We start from the raw sequence: 18,240 nt of genomic DNA, 5'->3' as shown, positions 1-18,240 counted from the left end.
CCGATAGAGACTTCACAATTTGCCCCACTTGATTTTCTAAATTGTTCAATGAATTGGTGTGGTTGTGAAGTGTAGCCTCGACCTATTAAAACCATGTATCTGATGATTGAACAAATCTAGTCAAGGTTTTCTCCAAGTCGGTTATTCGGGTTTCCAAGACTGAAACTCAGTTCTCCATGTTCGAGGCTTGTTGTTGGAAACCCGGTGTTATTGTGGACTTTTGTTGCCCTTGGTTGTTCCAGGAAAAATTTTGGTAGTTCCTCCAACCAAGACTATAGGTGTTGTTATAAGGATTGCCTTGGTTTCTCATTGCATTACCCACAAAGTCAACTTGCTCAACGGAGAATGTACTACCAACGGCTATCGGGCAATCGGACGGGGCATGTCCCCATCCACATCCATCACAACTCGTTACGGCTGGCAATCAAGGAGAAGGTAGAGTGTCTAACTTCTTACTCAGTGCCTCCACTTGGGCTGCCAACGATGCAACCGCATCAATATCATGGATGTCACCCACTTTCTTCTTCTCCCTAGCATTACATTGGTAGCTATTCAAACCGATTCCTTCAATTAGCTGTCGGACGTCTCTGGGGATCTTGTTACCTAAGGTAACTCCTGCTGCTGCATCAAGTAACTTTCTTGTACTTGGGTTCAAACTTTTGTAAAAAGTCTGAATGATCATCCACTCTGGAAACCTATGTTGAGGACATTTTTGAAGGAGTTCCTTGTACCTTTACCATGCCTCAAATAGGGTCTACAATTCCATTTGCACGAAGGAAGAAATCTCATTCCTAATCTTTGCAGATTTTCTGGGAGGGAAATATCGTGCAAGAAAAGCTTCTACCATCTCCTCCCATGTAGTGATTGATACTCTAGGTAATGAGTGTGGCTACTGCTTTGCTCTCCCCCTTCAAGGAAAATGGGAAGGCCCTCAATCTTATAGCATCATCCATAACTCCATTGATCTTGAGCATGTTGCACATCTCCAAAAAAAGTTCTCTATATGGTTGTTTGGATCCTCATCGGCCAAACTACTAAAAGCTGTGCCGACCAACTGTATCATCCGGATGAATCTGGCTTTAGCTCAAAATTTTGATCTATAATCTGGGGCAGTACAATGCTAGAATGTGTGCCCAAAAGCGAGGTTCTAGCATAATCGGAAAGCCTTCTACATTTGCTCATTACATTACTGTCATGTTTTTAGACCCTTCACCTTCAACCTCGAGCTAGATTCGACGTTTCTTTCACGGGTTCTTTTTTTCCTTTCTTACGAGTGTACGTTCAAGTTCGGGATCTTCTTCAACAATTATCGAAGGGTTTCCCTCGGGTCATAACACTGGAACTACACCACAAAAATCGAGAATGATGATAGAATAAGAAGATATGGAATATAATGAATGAGGAATAGCTAAGATGACAAAGTGCAAAGTATCTCTAAACGCCTACAAACCGGCAATGGCGCCAAAAACTTGACAGCGCCCCTTGCTTGTTACCCGCAAGTGTAAGGGTTTGTCGAGTAATAAATCCCAAAGTAGCGGGGTATCGTATCCACGAGGGAGTAGGGAATAAAAAAATACTAAGATTTCTACTTAATCAAGTGAAGATGAACAATGATTATGTTGATAAAAATGTAATGAAAAACAAAAAAACAAAAGAAATAAGAATGAGAGGCACAAATAAGTGAGTGGAAAGACAATCGATAGAAGTATGGTACTCAGACAATGATCCCCCTAGGACTAATGTTTCAAGTGCAAGACCAACTATTATGTCTCCTAATTGATGCTTAATGAGTCATTGACATCCATGAATACATGGTCCCAAACCTGAGGTCAACCGTGGCTAAATCTACAATATGCCCCAGTGGAGAAATCAAACAGTCTCAAGACCTTGCACTGTGCATAGTTGCAAGACGCTCTAGGGATTCTAGGTGATAAATACTATTCCTACATGTAGATCTAACCCTTTAGTCTAGGCGAAAGATTTCTAGTCACAATTAAGCTCCAGTTGCTAAAGTCACTTCAACGCTTCACTTGGTTGGTCGCGCAACTAAGCTCCAACGGAGTTCATCCCTTAACCCTTTACTCTACTATGACAGCAAAGAACTCTTGGAATGTGGAGGTAGGATAAATCACATCAGAGAGGAAAGGGGGCGCTCCGCCACCTCTCGACTCACCCTCTCGACCCTTTCCAACCTTACTTTGTCTAATCCTCATAGTGTGTCACTCATCCAAAAAGGTTACCAAGATGGTCTCTCAACCCTAGTGTCACTATAAGGTAGAAATCAGTCAACAAGGATTCAAAATTAGAACTCAATTAGAGACATTAATTAAGGAAAGCATAATAAAAGGTCAACGAAACAAAAACATCCTAGGATTTACAAAATCCAAGTACCCACTAGGGGGTTTAGCTCTCCATGGAGCAAGATAAAATCAATAATGAAATCAAAAGTAAAAACAAGTAATCTATAGGAAAACCCCCTCAGTATTCATGTCGATGGTCTTGTGGAGTAACCTCTTCTTCTCCAAAAAGTCCCCTTGTTCGGCCTAGGGCACACCTTGCTGGATAGATGCCGACGAAAGCTCCCCCAAGAATCTTCTTCCAAGAGAAGCGTGGTGTTGAATCCGTAGAACCACTCCAAAAACTTGCCAAAGCCTTTCACCCAAAATCATGCTTAATCACGGCTTAAATAGGGCTGGGATGGGGCATCCACACGGTCCTGTGGATGTTCCACACACCCCTAGGGAATTTTCACACGGGCCTGTGGAATTTCAACACGCCCTGTAGATTCTCTGGAATTCGGATTTGCGGCAGAGTGTGAACTATAACTGCTATAGTAAACTGCTATAGTGATTTGCTACATTAACTTGTTAGAGTACCCCGCCAAACACACTCTTGAATCCACTTTTCATCGAGGCAACATAAACAGGCACACATTCATACCGTAGATCACGTCGCTTATTCAATAAATCACTCATTAGTGAAAATCTTTCTATCATTGCATAAATTGGGATATGTAAACATGACTGCATCGTGCCCCTCCAAATCATTTTAATTGCATGAATATATGGAGGTTGGCACACATTCATGTATCTTTCAATCCAACTTGTGTCTTCACATTTGTTTCTTCCAAGGTTTCACCAAATAGTGCATTCACGATCTACTTTAGCTTCTTTCTTTCATACTTACCTTCACAACCCTACATGCGCAAAAGAACACAAATACACATGAATTAGGGCTAAAATATGCTAAAAGTAATGGTCATCATAAGGAAAGAATGCTTCGCATTCTTAACACACAAGCACTTATCAGGCATCTTTTCTAAAGCTGGCTCCTGAACTCATTTATCCACCACATGCAACAAAAACATAGGAAAACCCTTGCTCGCTAATTTCCTGTCTTCCAAGTATGAAACCAAACATGAAGGCAAAGTCCTTCTCACTTCCCTTAACACCGCTTTGGGTCCTTAGGACCCATGATAAGTTACTTCCTTCTTGAAACAATCAATGGAAGCAAGATGACTATCCAACCAATCCATACCAAGGATGGCATCAAAATCCTTGACCTCCAAAGGAATTAAGTCTGGCTTCAAGACAACTCCAATAACTAGCACAAAACACTCCCTATACACCAAACTCCTTACTACCTCCTCACCAAGAAGAGTTTGTATCCCCAACTCACACTCTAAGAGAGAAGGAGGTCTATTGGCATGATATGAAAATGCAGTGCTAACAAAAGAGTGTTCTATCTCAAAATCAATCAATGTATAAGCGTTATGTTGAAAAATGGACATCGTACCTATGATCACATAAGGCCTACACTCATCCTCTTCCTATATCACGGCAAACAATCGGGTTCGAGCTTTAGTTTGTGGTCACTAGGGACCTGTCTTGTCCTGATTTGATAGTGACTAGGGTAGATGCTACTGGCTCTAGACTTACGGGTAGCTAGGGACGAGCCTTGAGATGGTGTTGTAGATCCATAAAGTCTCAGCTCTGGATATGCTGATCTTAAGTGTCGAGTTTGACCGGACTAGAAGCACATGCGAGGAGTTAGAGTACTGTCCTTTATGTGATTATCTAGAGTTCAAGCACCTTGTTGCTAGCTTTTGGGCTTCTAATACTAAGAGCACTATCGAGAATGTGTGAATCTCTCTGGTTACCACTATGAGGTGGTGGAGATCTCACGGGGCCTGATGTAGATGTGCCCTTAGAAGAACCCTCACTCTTGTTCTTCTTTGATGGCTGCCCCATCTCTAAAGCTTCTTCTCTTTACCATGTTATCCTAAATTCTTTTTCCCTCCTCTAACAAGTTGCTCTGTCCTTAAGGTTGACTGTACCACCTCCTTGAAGCCTTGCTTACTTGTAACTTCCATTTTTTCTTTGATGCCCAAGTTCAAACCAACGTCAAATTTAGAGCAAAGAACTTCTTTTATAGGTGCTAACTATAGAACAAAAACTAGACAAGTTCTTTAACTCTTTTTTTCATATTCCAGTAACTGTTTTTGTTCCCCGAATCAATCTTATAAAAAGGTGCCTCTTTTGATCATGATGAAATTGGGTGTAGTATTCTTAATCAAACTCACGCAAGAAATCTACCCAAGTGACTTGCCCAAAGGATCTGTTCTTCAAACTCTCTCACCAAATCCAAGCTCAACCCTCTAGCAGTCTAGTAGCAACCTTTATTCTCATCTCAGCACCTAGACTGATGTCATCAAAGGTAGCAATCACCCACTTGATCTACTCTTTACTAATCTTGGCATTATTGGTGTCATAAAAAAAAACACATCCAAGCTGTCGGGCTTCCTTCAGGAGTTTAGACAATGCTTAGGCCTGACTAGGTCCACTAACTTCTACTAGTGCATGTTGAATTACTGGAGTCTTTGGTAGTGCTGGAGCTAGTGTTAAGGTGGTATGAACCTGTCCCCAAAAGATCGTCCAATACTCCAAGAAATCCTGATACTCCTTATAGGTAGGTTGCCTTCCCTTGGTAGCCCAATGAGCCCATAATGCTTCTAGTACCTCAAGAGTGGAATAGAGCCAAGCACTAGAGAAGCTCCCTCAACCTCAGGGGCATGCACATAAGCTGCCACTACAGGATCATGCCCTTAACTGGACTCCTGCCTAGGTGGCGATGGAGGTGAGGAGGGGGATGGTTCTCCTCGCTTCCCACATCTATGAACTCTTGGTGTAGCAACAGCAGGGGGAGTAACCCTCCCACGGCGAGTACACGAATGTTGTGCTGACATTTTACTGAAAGAAAACATAAGACATTTTTTTAGAAATAACCTCAATATGCAACAATGGCATATGCAAACCCTATTAGGATCCACTAGTTATAAAGATAAATAATTAGACTTCTGACCCAATCGAGGAACTGACACTAGATCAATATTATACTACCTAAACATAGACCTAACTCTATACCAAGGTTCTGATACCACTAGAGTATGTCATGGCCAATTCCACGGGTCCCACACGTGACATACCATAACGATAAGCCAGGGGAGGTCAAATGCTTGCCTAAACAGCTGATCACCGCAAGGCTAACCTGATCCCTGTACAATACCACTAAAACAAGAAGGAATAACTTCACAACAACAACACCAAACAATCAATAACAACAATAACACCAATAATAATAACATCGCCTTTCCTACATATACCCGTAAGGGTTACATACAACATGAGAGACATCACAACATGATAGTTTTAGGAATAATAACAATCTCAAACTTAAGGTACCCTTTTTAAACAATACTTGGACATACTAACATAAGTAGGAATGAATAAAGAATATAACACAACATAAGTATATAACACCCTAGTGGACCCATTTAATACATGCCAAAATGTTTAAGTATCATACACAACTCAAAGAGAACAATGAAACAAACCACCTAAGCGAGTTCACACGTTAACCCAAATGTTGTGCTATCATCTGAGAGGAAAAGAAGAGGGGTGAGTAACTAAGTTACTCAGCGAGTGGCTAAAAATGGGACTATAACTCAAGCATGATCAAATTAAAGTAAAATACCATAAACATGTTTCAATTATTAGTAAGAATAAAGATACTTCAATAACAAATAAATCCAATATACACACATTCTTTTCGGTAGCTTCACATGTCAAAATACTTAGAACTAAATAAATCAACAAATCACAATAATCAATAGTATCCAAAATGGCCTCGAAAACCCTCTATCGCTAACCGCTGCCTCGGTTAGGTCTGGAGCAGCCCAAGATGTGAGTATCTTGCCGTTAGCTGTTGGGAAGTCATTGTGGTGGCTTTGAACAACCCAACTATATCTAAGTCATGGCTCTACACTCCCACCTGAAATGGCATAACCGGTCTAACAGTTTTCTAAACCACCTCAACTAGGTCGACCAGTGGAAACTGTCCACTTCTTACTGCAGTAAGTACTGGAGCTCGGCTTCCATGTCTCTATCAAAACATTTAAATAATAATCCTGCCCATAGGCTCAGTATATAGATCAACATGTTAGCATAATTCTCATCGAGAGATCACAAGTGTTCACAATTGCAATTCTCACTCCAAATGTGAATAACTTGATTATAACATCTTATCTGAAACCATTTTCATCAAGAACATCATAGAAGAGTATTTTGTGAAAATATACTTCAAATATTGCAATTCTCACTCCAATTGTGAATAACTTGATTATAACATCTTTTCTGAAACCATTTTCATCAAAAACATCATACAAAAGTATCCTTTGAAAATATACTTCAAATATAGCATCATCACAATGAAATTTAACTTTCTTTACACATGCCTTTTTTTGGTCATCATAACAAAAAAACATCAAATCTCTTAAAAAGTGCACAATTTGAAACATATATTTCCAAACCACAAACAATATATATACTTTACAAATATTCATGAAATAAGCCAAATCATAAATCATCTTGATTTCTAAACTCGATGGAAAAACTTTTTAAAAGAGATTTAGCGATAAGAAGTTTATCATTCAAAAGGCAAGCAATGTAAATTTTAGAAAGACATGCATGACTTATAGTACATAATTTAGTAAATCCCACTCACAAACATAGCGAAGTAGAAACCTCAGGTGTTACTTCTCCACCTACTCTTTCACCTTGCTTGAAGTTTCACCTCCTAGAAGCAATTAAACAAACCAAAACAAATAAGCAAACATCCTCAACAACTTGATCAACTGAAATGAAGGACAATGCTCAAAATGGGTAAATGATTGCTTCTATGGTTTTCTAAACTCTCTAACTAGAAGATCTAGCAAGAATAGATCTCTCACAACACTTAAAACCAAAAAAGGAAAGCAAGAAAAACCTAACTTGGTTCGGTGTTGCAGAAAATCCAAAATCAACGGAGAAAAGGGTTCAAGGATTTTCTATATATGAAAGTCATACAAATCAACACAAATACTCCTCAAAAGCTTTACCATCAAAGAAGAAGAAAAGGAACAAGAATCAATCTCCCACTTGAGTCCACAACCAAACCCTAGCTATTATTACTGATTTAGTATAGCTACATTTATAAAATCATGTATAGCTACAACAATAAGACTTGTGACAATAACTAGATCGCTAACCAGTCATCCTTTCAGAAATTCAAAATTTGTCATTCATCAAAAACATATATGTTGATCTTAACTTTCAAATCAAGAAAGAATAAGCTCAATTGGACAATAAATTATAAAGTTATGGTGGATTTGTTGTAGCTGTGCTTATAAACTTAGGTGCAGCTTTTACAATCAGATCTGTGACAAAGGCCAGATTTCTAGCCTATCATTCATTTTGAACTTCAACATATGTCCTGCATCGAAAAAATTAATGTTGAAAATTTCTTCCAAATAAAATAAGAATAAACTCAATTAGACAATAAATTAGAAAGTTATGGCTAATTCCATATAGCTACGCCTATAAACTCATGTGCAACTTTTACAATCTGACCTATGATAAAAACTATATAGCTAAAATCTGATCCATTTTGAAATCCAAAATTTATCTTCTATTCAAAATATAGATGTTCAACTTAACTTTCAAATAAGATAATAATAACCTCAATGGGACAATAAATTAGAAACTTATGCATGATTAAGTATAGTTGCATCTATTAACTCAATGTGGCTTCTACAATATAATATAATACAACAACCATATTGCTAAATTATCATTAATTTGGAATTTTAAAATTTGTCCTAGAATGAAAAGATAGATACTGAACTTAACTTTCAAACAAAATTAGAATCAACTTAATTGGACAATAAATTAGAAAGTTATAACTTATTTAGTGTAGCTGCATCTATAAAATCATGTATAGCTACAACAATCAGACCTCCGACAAAAAATATATCACTAATAGATCATCCATTTTCAATTTCAAAATTTGTTCTTCACCTAGAAGAAATATGTTGAACATAATTTTCAAATGGAAAAATGATCAACTCGATTACACAATATATTAAAAAGTTATCGTGTATTCAGTATATTTGTGCTTATAAACTCAAGTGTATCTTCTACGATCAGACCTACGACAAAACCCTGATTTTTAACATGTCATTCATTTCAAATTTTAACATTTGTCTCGCATGGAAAAGATTGATGTTGAACTTTCCTTTCAAATAAAACAATAATCAAATCAATTAGATAATAAATTAGAAATTTATGGTTGATTTAGAATAGTTGGGCCTATAAACTGAGGTGGAGCCTCTACAATCAATCATAGAATAAATAACATATAGAAAATATCTAGTCCATTTTAAATTTCAAAGATTGACCTTTATCAAAATGACAAATTTTGAACTTAATTTTCACATAAAATAAAAATTAACTCAATTAGATAGTAAATGAAAAGGTTATGACTGATTGAACATAGCTACATCTATAAACTCTTGTATAGGTACAACAATCAAACATGCGACACAAACAGATTGCTAACTTGTCATCCATTTTGAATTTTAAAATTTATTCACCATAAAAAAGGTACATGTTCAACTTAACTTTCAAATAAAACAAGATTTTAACTAAATTGAGTTATATAATAAATTAGAATGCCATGACTAATTCAACATAGTTGTATCTATAAACTCATCTATAGGTACAACAGTCAAACATTCGACACAAAACTGATTGGTAACTTGTAATCCATTTTGAATTGTAAAATTTGTCATGCATTAAAAAGATGGATATTGAGCTTAAATTTCAAATGAAACAAGAATCAACTTAATTGGAGAATAAATTACAAAGTTATGACTTATTAAGTGTAGCTGCATCTTTGAACTCATGTATAGCTACAACAATAAGATCTACCACTCAAACCATATTGCTAACGTGTTATCCATTTTGAATTTTAAAATTTTCCCTCCATTAAAAAGATAGATGTGAAACTTAAATTTTAAATAAAACAAGAATCAACCCCATCGGACAATCAATTACAAAATTATAGCTAATTCGATATAGGTGAGACTATGAACTTAGGTGCAACTTCTACAATAAGAACTATAATAAAACCAAATTAGTACCATGTCATTCTTTTTGAATTTCAACATTTCTCCTAAATCGAAATGATAGATGTTGAACTTAACTTTCAAATAAAATAATAATCAATGAAATTAGACAATAAATTAGAATGTTATGGCCAGAGAGGCCATCCAAGAAACAGTAATATGAGTGCCCTGCTAGTCGTTCAAGCATATGATCAATGAACGGTAGAGGGAAATGATCTTTTCTAGTAGCATCATTGAGTTTTCTATAATCTATGCACATCTGCCACCCTATGACCGTTCTAGTGGGGACTAATTCATTTTTCTCATTAGTGACCACCATCATTCCTCTTTTTTTCGGTACTACTTGCACTGGGCTCACCCATTCACTGTCGGAGATAGGGTAGATGATGCCTACATCAAGAAGTTTGATCACCTCACTGCGCACTACTTCTTTCATATTAGGGTTGAGCCGCCTCTAGGGTATAGCTACTGCCCGATGATTATCTTCCATTAGAATCTTCTATGTACAGAAGGCCTGACTAATTCCTTTAATGTCCAAACTCTTCTAAGTTATTGCTTTTTTATACTTCTTTAACACACTCAAAAGGTCAGATTTTTGCTTATGGTTCAGGTCTGAGGCAATGATGATTGGAAGTTTTGACTCTTCTACTAGGAATGCATACTCAAGGTGTTCGGTTAGCGACTTCAGATCTACTTCCAGCGGTTCCTCAACTGATGATTTTAGTCTCCCAAACTTTCCGAGATCAATATCCTCGAACCCTCTACACCCATCTTCTGTGGAGCTACCACTATCTATGCACTCTTCCAAGGTGTGAATCTCACATCCGGATGGCCCTGAGTCACTTCCTACCATAAGATCTATTTCTTCTTCAATTAGCTAAACTAGTACAACAGAGTCATCGGACTTGCTCCTCTCTTCCTTATGGGTGGGGAGGGAGGAGAGGACAGGTGGAATAAGCTCAACTGTTGGCACCACACTGTTGGACTTCATATAATGCGTGAATAGGTCCTGCACATCTTGCTCTCCCAAAGGTACAGGTCGGGCCACATTGTAACACTCAGACTCCCTCCAACAATCAAGAATGTACGCACTCATCATACCCTCAACCTCAAATACTGCTAGAGATTCATGTGCAGAATTCAAGTATGGGATCCGCAGATAGGAAGCGTTAGCCCAACTGCTATCTGGAGCCATGATCATAGCCAACAATGAATAACCAGGAAGTGCTAATCAAAGAGAAATATGTAAGGTAGAAAATTAATCTCACACAAATGGAAATAAATGTACAAAAAGAAGCAAATGAACAAAATAAAAGAAACAATGGCTAAATCAATAAGTTCTAAGTTTTTCGAGTATTCCTTGTGGTTCCCCGGTAGCGGTGCCAAAAACTTGATGTGAACTCGTCGGCAAGCACACGAGTCGTCAAGTAATACCTCTCGTGCAAGAAAGAGAGGGTCGTATCCCCTGGGCCCAAGGTTCTACCCTTACTTCCTCATTGCGTATTGTCTAGCTAACAGATTCGAAGGGGTTCTCTAGACTATTAATTAAAATAAAAGAATCTAGAAGTGGAGTCTAAAACAAGGCAAAGGTATAAAATTAAGGGAATGAAATGGTCACGGATGTGGATTCCTAGGGGTTACTAAAGTGCACAGGATGCTAAGAATGTCATGCAGTTAGAGGTTTGGACCAAGAGACTTCCTAAAATGGATCAACCCGATGGTCACGGCAATTGACCCTTGATCCAGTACAAGTATTGCTATAGAATTTCTTCCGATCAAATCCTCATATGATTGCATTAAAAATGGGGAAATCCCTAATTAGGGCCGGAACACAACTTGGTCTAACCCTAATGTTGGAGGGGTACAAAATACCCAATGGTCACGGTGTATTTGTACATGAATCCCTTCCAAACATGGCGTGTCTAGTACAAGGGCGATGGTCATGCTACCAAGTACAACCTAGAAGTTAGTTTACAGACATCACACGTAAGCAACACATCAAATGCACCAAGAATGAATGAACAAACACACAACAATTGCAATAGATATAATTAAATCATCCAAATGCACAAGTTCACCCCAAGGTTCACTAGCATCCGGTGACTTTGGGTCAACTCATCCATACAAACAAATACAAACAATAGGCTAATAAAAATAACTACAAATGGTATAAGAAAACTCCCTCAAACAATGGAAGTAAGATGACAAGCCAAGTTAGGTGGAAAGCTTCCACGGACACCGCGATCGGGAGCGGCTTCCCTCATCGTCTATGAGCTCCCAAGGAAGAGATCGATGAAGATCTAGCCAAACCAAGCTTCTCTCTTTGATTCCCTCTCCCCAAAATGCGTGATCTTACCTCCTCAAAGCTGATCGAAGTTGGCTCCAAGAACTCCCCAAAAAAATTCTCTAAAAAGCTTCTCCTAAAAGAACACCTTTGCCCTAGAAAACGTAGTCTAATATATATCCCGTTAGGCCCATATGGGCTCCATGCGGCAGCATGGATGGCCATAAAGCTCACTAGCATTTTACCCAAAAATGTCTCGGTGCTAGAGTAACTCAGCTACAGTAACTGAAAAGTTGTGAATTTCCAGCAAACCTCATGGGCACTCATGCGGGCGGATGGACCCTGTGAAGCCTACAGCGAATGCCCGCAGCGTCAAACAGTGACTCCGCTACAGTGCCCTCTATAATGCCAAAACCCTAAAATGTGGTTTTTGATGTCGAATTCCTCCCAATTGCATTCTTAAGCTTTGCTCTGCTCATTTAAAGATCTGCAACACCGAAATAACCAATTTAGACTTAAACGGGCATCAATTCATTAACATATACGCAAATAATACAAGATCAATACATATAAAAGAAGTACATTTAGGCGTTTATCAATGACGATACCTCCACATTGGCATAAAAAACAACTATTTCATTTGACAACAACAACATTTAATAACAATGGCGGTAATGACTACATTTGACACTAACCAAATGCCACAAAATTGTTAATATTTTACAATAACAAGAACAACTATATTTTCAAAATAACACCACTATTATAATATATTTACAATAAAATTCAACAATAAGAACATTTGACAAGTTATTCAAGAGTTTGTGATTAATGCTGGCATTGGTATGTTATATTTGACAAGTTATTCAATTAGACTATTTTCCCTATTGAGTTTGATACACTATTGAGTTTCGCACAATCCCCTCGTTGGTTTTGAAAGATCATTCATCAAGATATTTCTTACATTTTTTTTCATGAGATTCAAAGTTCGCAAAAAAACATCGATCAAATGCGATGCAACTACTAAAAAAAAACTAGTTCTATTATTAAAATGAGAAATTCATAATGAAGAGAGTTTATCACTTGCTTAGTAATGTGCTAAACAAATATCTGATAGAAAAGAACGATAATGAAATAATGTGTATGATACATCAATAGAATGAGTAGAAGAGCACTATATGTCCATCCGGCTGGAAAAGTCCAAACTATACACTGGTATATAATCTTTGGGACTCACTATGCTCTATTGAGAAAAAAACAATGTTTGAAATTTTGGTTTATTGAAATGACTCAATAACCATTTTAACAGAAAAACGTAATATGAGAAGTAAAGCCAGTCTTTATGTTTGTTGTAGGAATTTTGTTTTGCATTGATCGCACAATGGTGTGCTAATCTTGAAATGTTAAATGTTGAAATTCAAAGCATGTGTGGAGCATCAATCTAATGCATACTTTTATCCAAACATATACACCAAAGTAACGACAATAATGATGTTGGCATTAAAAAAACAACAATTTCATTTAACAACGACAACAACATTTAATACTAACGGTGGCAATGACTACATTTGACACCAACCAAATGCCAAAAAACTGTTCATGTTTTACAACCACAAGAACAACCATGTTTTCCTATTAACACAATAATTATAATCTATTAGAACAACATTTAATAGAAAAAACATTTGACAATGTATTTAAGCTTTTGTGATTAACATAGCCATTCGTTTGTTATATTTGAGAATTTGTTCAATTAGATTATTTTATCGATATAGTTTGATACGCTAGTGAATTTTGCACAATCCCATCTTTGGTTTTTAATGATCATACATCAAGATATTTCTTACATTTTTTCTTTGTTAAATTCAAAGTTTGCAAAAATAATGACCAAATGCGATGCAACTAGTGAAAAAAAACTAGTTCTCTTATTGTATTGAGAAATTGATAACGAAGAAAGTTTATCAGATGCATAATAATGTGCTAAACAAATATCTGAGCAAAAAGAACCATAATGAAATAATGTCTCTGATACATCCAAACAATGAGTAGAAGATCACTAAATGTCCATACGGATGGAAGAATGTATACCAAACACTGCTATATAATATTTGGGAATTACTAAGCGCTATTGAGAAAAATACAATGCTTGAAATTTTGGTTTATTGGATTGACTCAATATCCACATTAACTGAAAAACTTAAAATGAAAGTAAAGACAGTCTTTATGTTTGTTGTAGGAATTTTGATTTGCATTGGTCAAAGAATGGTCTACAAATCTTGTCATGTTAAATGTTGGAATTCAAAGCATGTGTGGAGCATCAATCTAATGCATATATTTATTTAATGTTAACCTATCATTCATTTTGAATTTCAAAATTTGTCATCCATCAAAAGGATATATGTTGAACTTAGCTTTCAAAAATTATGAAAATCAACTCAACTGGAAAATTATTTACAAACTTATGACTTGTTCAGTGTAGCTGCATCTATAAACTCAATTGTAGCCACAATAATCAGACTGGTGACACAAATCAAATTGAAAACCTAACATTTATTTAGAATGTCAAAATTCATATTACATGGAAATGATAGATGTTGAACTTAGCTTTCAAATAAAACAAAAATTAACTGTTATGGCTAATTCAGTATAGTTGCATCCATATACTCATGTGTAGTTACAACAATCAGACCTTTGACAAAAGTCAGGTCCCTAACCATGTAAATTATTTTTAATTTAAACATTTATCCTCCATCAAAAAGATAGATGTCAAACTTAGCTTTTAAATAAAATAAAAATTTAGTCACTTGGATAATAAATTGGTAATTTATCACTGATTCACCGTACCTGCAACAATAAACTCATGTGTAGCAACAATAAATAGACCGGAGACATAAATCAGATTGCCAACTTGTCATTCATTTGGAATTTTAAAATTTGTCCTACATTAAAAATGTCAATGTTGAACTTAACATTTAAATAAAATAAAAATCAACTCCATTCTATAATAAATTACAAGGTTATGATTGATTCAGTGTTGCTATATTTATAAACATATGTGTAGCTACAACAGTCAAGCCGGTGACATAAATCAGATTGCTTACGTCATTGGTTTAAAATTTCAAAATTTTTGTAGTTTGGATAAAATAGATGTTTTAGTTAGGTTTCAAATAAAATAAAATTCAACTCAATTGAATAATCATTTAGAAAGTCATGACTAATTAAGTGTTACTACATCTATTAAATCATGTGTAGCTATGACAATCAGAGCTATGACAAAAATCAAATTGCTAACATGTCAATCATTTTGAATTTCTAAATTTAGCCTTCATTAAAAATATAGATGTTGAACTTAGCTTTCAAAGAAAACAAAAATCAAGACAATTAGACAATAATTTAGAATGTTACAACTGATTTAGTATAGCTGTATCTATGAAATCGTGTGTAGCAACAACAATTAGACATTTGACACAAATCAGATTGCTAACCTATCATTCATTTTTAATATCAAAATTTGTGTAGCATGGAAAAGATAGATGTTTTACTTATCTTTCAAATAAAATAAAAATAAAATTAATTGGACAATAAATTATAAAGTTATGACTAATTCAGAATTGATGCATCTATAAACTTATGCGTAGCTACTGCAAAAAGACCTCTAACACAAATCACATTGCTAATCTGTAATTCATTTTGAAATGAAAAATTTATCCAATTTGAAAACAAAGATGTTGAACTTTACTGTCAAATCAATAAAAACTAAAAACAATTGGAAAATAAATTAGAAATTTATAACTAATTCAGCATAGCTGCATCTATAAACTCGTGCATAGCTACAACAATCATATCGGTGACCCAAATTAGATCGCTAGCATGTCATTGATTTTAAATTTCAAAATTTGTGCAGCATCGAAAAGATATATATTTTAGTTAAGGTATAAATAAAATAAAAATCAACTCAATTGGACAATAAATTAGTCAAGATTGATTAAGCCTAAATGTATCTATAAACTAATGTGTAGCTACAACAATCAAATATGTGACATAAACCAAATATCTAAACTATCATTCATTTTTAATCCCAAAATTTGTCCTCCATTAAAAATATAGATGGTCAAATTTACATTAAAATAAAAGAAAATCTAGTCAATTGGATAATAAGTTAGATTTGTGACATAAATTAGATTGCCATCCCACCATTCATTTTTAATTTTAAAATTTGTCATGCATATAAAAGATTGATGCTAAACTTAGCTATCAAATAAAATAAAAATTGACTCTATTTGACAATAAATTAGAAAGTTATGACTCATTCAGTGTAGCTGCATTTATAAACTCATGTATAGCTACAACAATTAGACCGGTGATAAAAATAAGATTTCTAACCTGTCAATCATTTTGAATTTCAAAATTTGTCCCTCATCAAAATATAGATTGTGAACTTAGATTTCAAATGAAAATAGAGATCAATACAATTAGACAAGAAAGTAGATAGATTTTACTGATTCAGCGTATCTACATCTATGGAGTCATGCTAGCTCTAACAATCAGACCATTAAAAAAAATCAGATTACTGACTTGTCATTTATTTGAGTTTTAAAAATTTATCCATCACAAAAAAATATAGAAGTTGAACTTAGTTTTCAAAAAAAAAAAAAAATCAACTCAATTGTATAGAAAATTACAAAATTGTGACTGATTTAGTGTAACTGCATCTACTCATATGTAGCTACAATAGTCAGACTGGTGACAAAATTTGATGGCTTACTTGTTATTCATTTTGAATTTTCAAAATTTGTCCAACATTTAGCTACAACAGTAAGACTATTGACCCTTCCCCGACTATCATTCCTACCACTACTGTTCCTCTTCCTCCACTGACTATTGCACTGACTCCATCAGTACCACTAGTCTTGAGGAGGGTTAGGTGAAAATCAAGAGTCTACTCCAACATATCCTTGCCCATTTACAATGTTAGGACCCCTCGATCACATTGCCGTCTACTTCACCCATTAGTTCAACTCTAGTAGCACCGGAGTCTCCTCCCGCTTCATTGATATCACCCATCCTCTATCAACCATACATAGAGCCAGACTTCCCCTACCGACTTCCACCATGCTGATTTTCATTTTCATTTACCACTTTTATATTTTTATTATCCTAAACATTGTACATTTTATTACATCAAGGGATGCTTACCCTGCTACTTCAGTACTTATTTTATTTATAGTGGATTCTATTTTACAACTTTTTATAGTATTTTGCTTTATTATATTTAATTACTCCACTTATGTCTCATTAGGGTTTAAGATGATTGGGTGCTATTTTGGCTGGCACAAGTCATAGCCTAGACAGGGGTAACTTCATCAACCTAGTCGGCGCAACTAAGAACTCAGGGGAATACTAGTGACCATACTCTCTGTTATTTTCTTTTACTATTGTATATCACTACACTTGTGCATGCATGTATACATTGGGGACAATGTACATCTTTAAGTGTGTTGAGGGAGTGTATGTTTGCTTTTCTTTGAAATATACTGTGAATTTCATACTATTCTATACTATGTTATACTATCTTGTGAAATTCTTTTTGAAAATAATGCTTGGTCCTTATACACATGCTAATGTTAATCTTTGAAGGCATTACACTTAATTTTGTTGAGGTTTCTTTGGTCTAGGGATGTGATATGTTTGAATAGCAATTCTTTTGGTCCCTCTTGAGAGTTTGACTGCTCTGTGAATCTTTGCCCTATCTTGTGTCCCTCTTGAGGACATCTTGCACCTTATGTCTATCTAGTTAGTGATGTTTTATAATAAGCATATATAAGTTAAAATATATGCATAACAGAAAGAGCTACCTCTTTGTAGTGCGTAATCACTCCCAACAAGTCCGATACAAAGTGTATATCCTAGTGTGAGAGAGGGTTACCTTTTGGGAAGAGTGAAAGCTACTAATTGTGGAAAAAAGAGAATAAAAGAGAAAAAGAAAAGAAAGAGTATGCATGGTTATGAGAAGTGTAAGAGTCAGATTGAATAAAACCCCAAAATGTTTTTGTTTGCATGATCTAGGCTTTAAGGTAGTGGACTAGGAGACCGACACTCCGGAAAGTGCTATTCAGCATAAAGCAAACTATTCTTCTTAGAGGAATGACCATCTACATGGCATTTTATTGGTCTCCCGTACTACTGAAACTCCATATTTAGTTCCCTTAGATCAAGCACTTATCATGTACTCTATTTTATCTATTTTATTTGCTTGAGGACAAGCAAACACTTATGTGTAGGGATATTTTATAAGTGTTAAACTGACAATATTTTATATATCATTTACACTACATTCAGCAAGGAATTTTACCTGTTTAGCATCTCATTAGCATGAAATTTCATTCTTTTGTTCACCATGGCATTTATTTTTGTTTTAAGGAAAAAGAAGCGAACTCATGGGTGTTTTAAAGTG

The 18,240-nt window shown here is 35.5% G+C and overlaps 1 non-coding gene across 1 annotated transcript; it reads left to right on the top strand.

Annotated features, from left to right (window-relative positions):
- Window positions 1-692: 692 nt before the first annotated feature.
- LOC120269561 lies at window positions 693-799 on the top strand. The gene has a single exon (XR_005539211.1). It is a non-coding gene; the product is annotated as a small nucleolar RNA R71 (small nucleolar RNA).
- The last annotated feature ends 17,441 nt before the right edge of the window (window positions 800-18,240 follow it).

This window comes from Dioscorea cayenensis, chromosome 9 (genome assembly GCF_009730915.1).
Source record: "Dioscorea cayenensis subsp. rotundata cultivar TDr96_F1 chromosome 9, TDr96_F1_v2_PseudoChromosome.rev07_lg8_w22 25.fasta, whole genome shotgun sequence".
NCBI lineage: Eukaryota > Viridiplantae > Streptophyta > Magnoliopsida > Dioscoreales > Dioscoreaceae > Dioscorea > Dioscorea cayenensis.
This window is presented reverse-complemented; position numbering and strand designations above follow the sequence as displayed.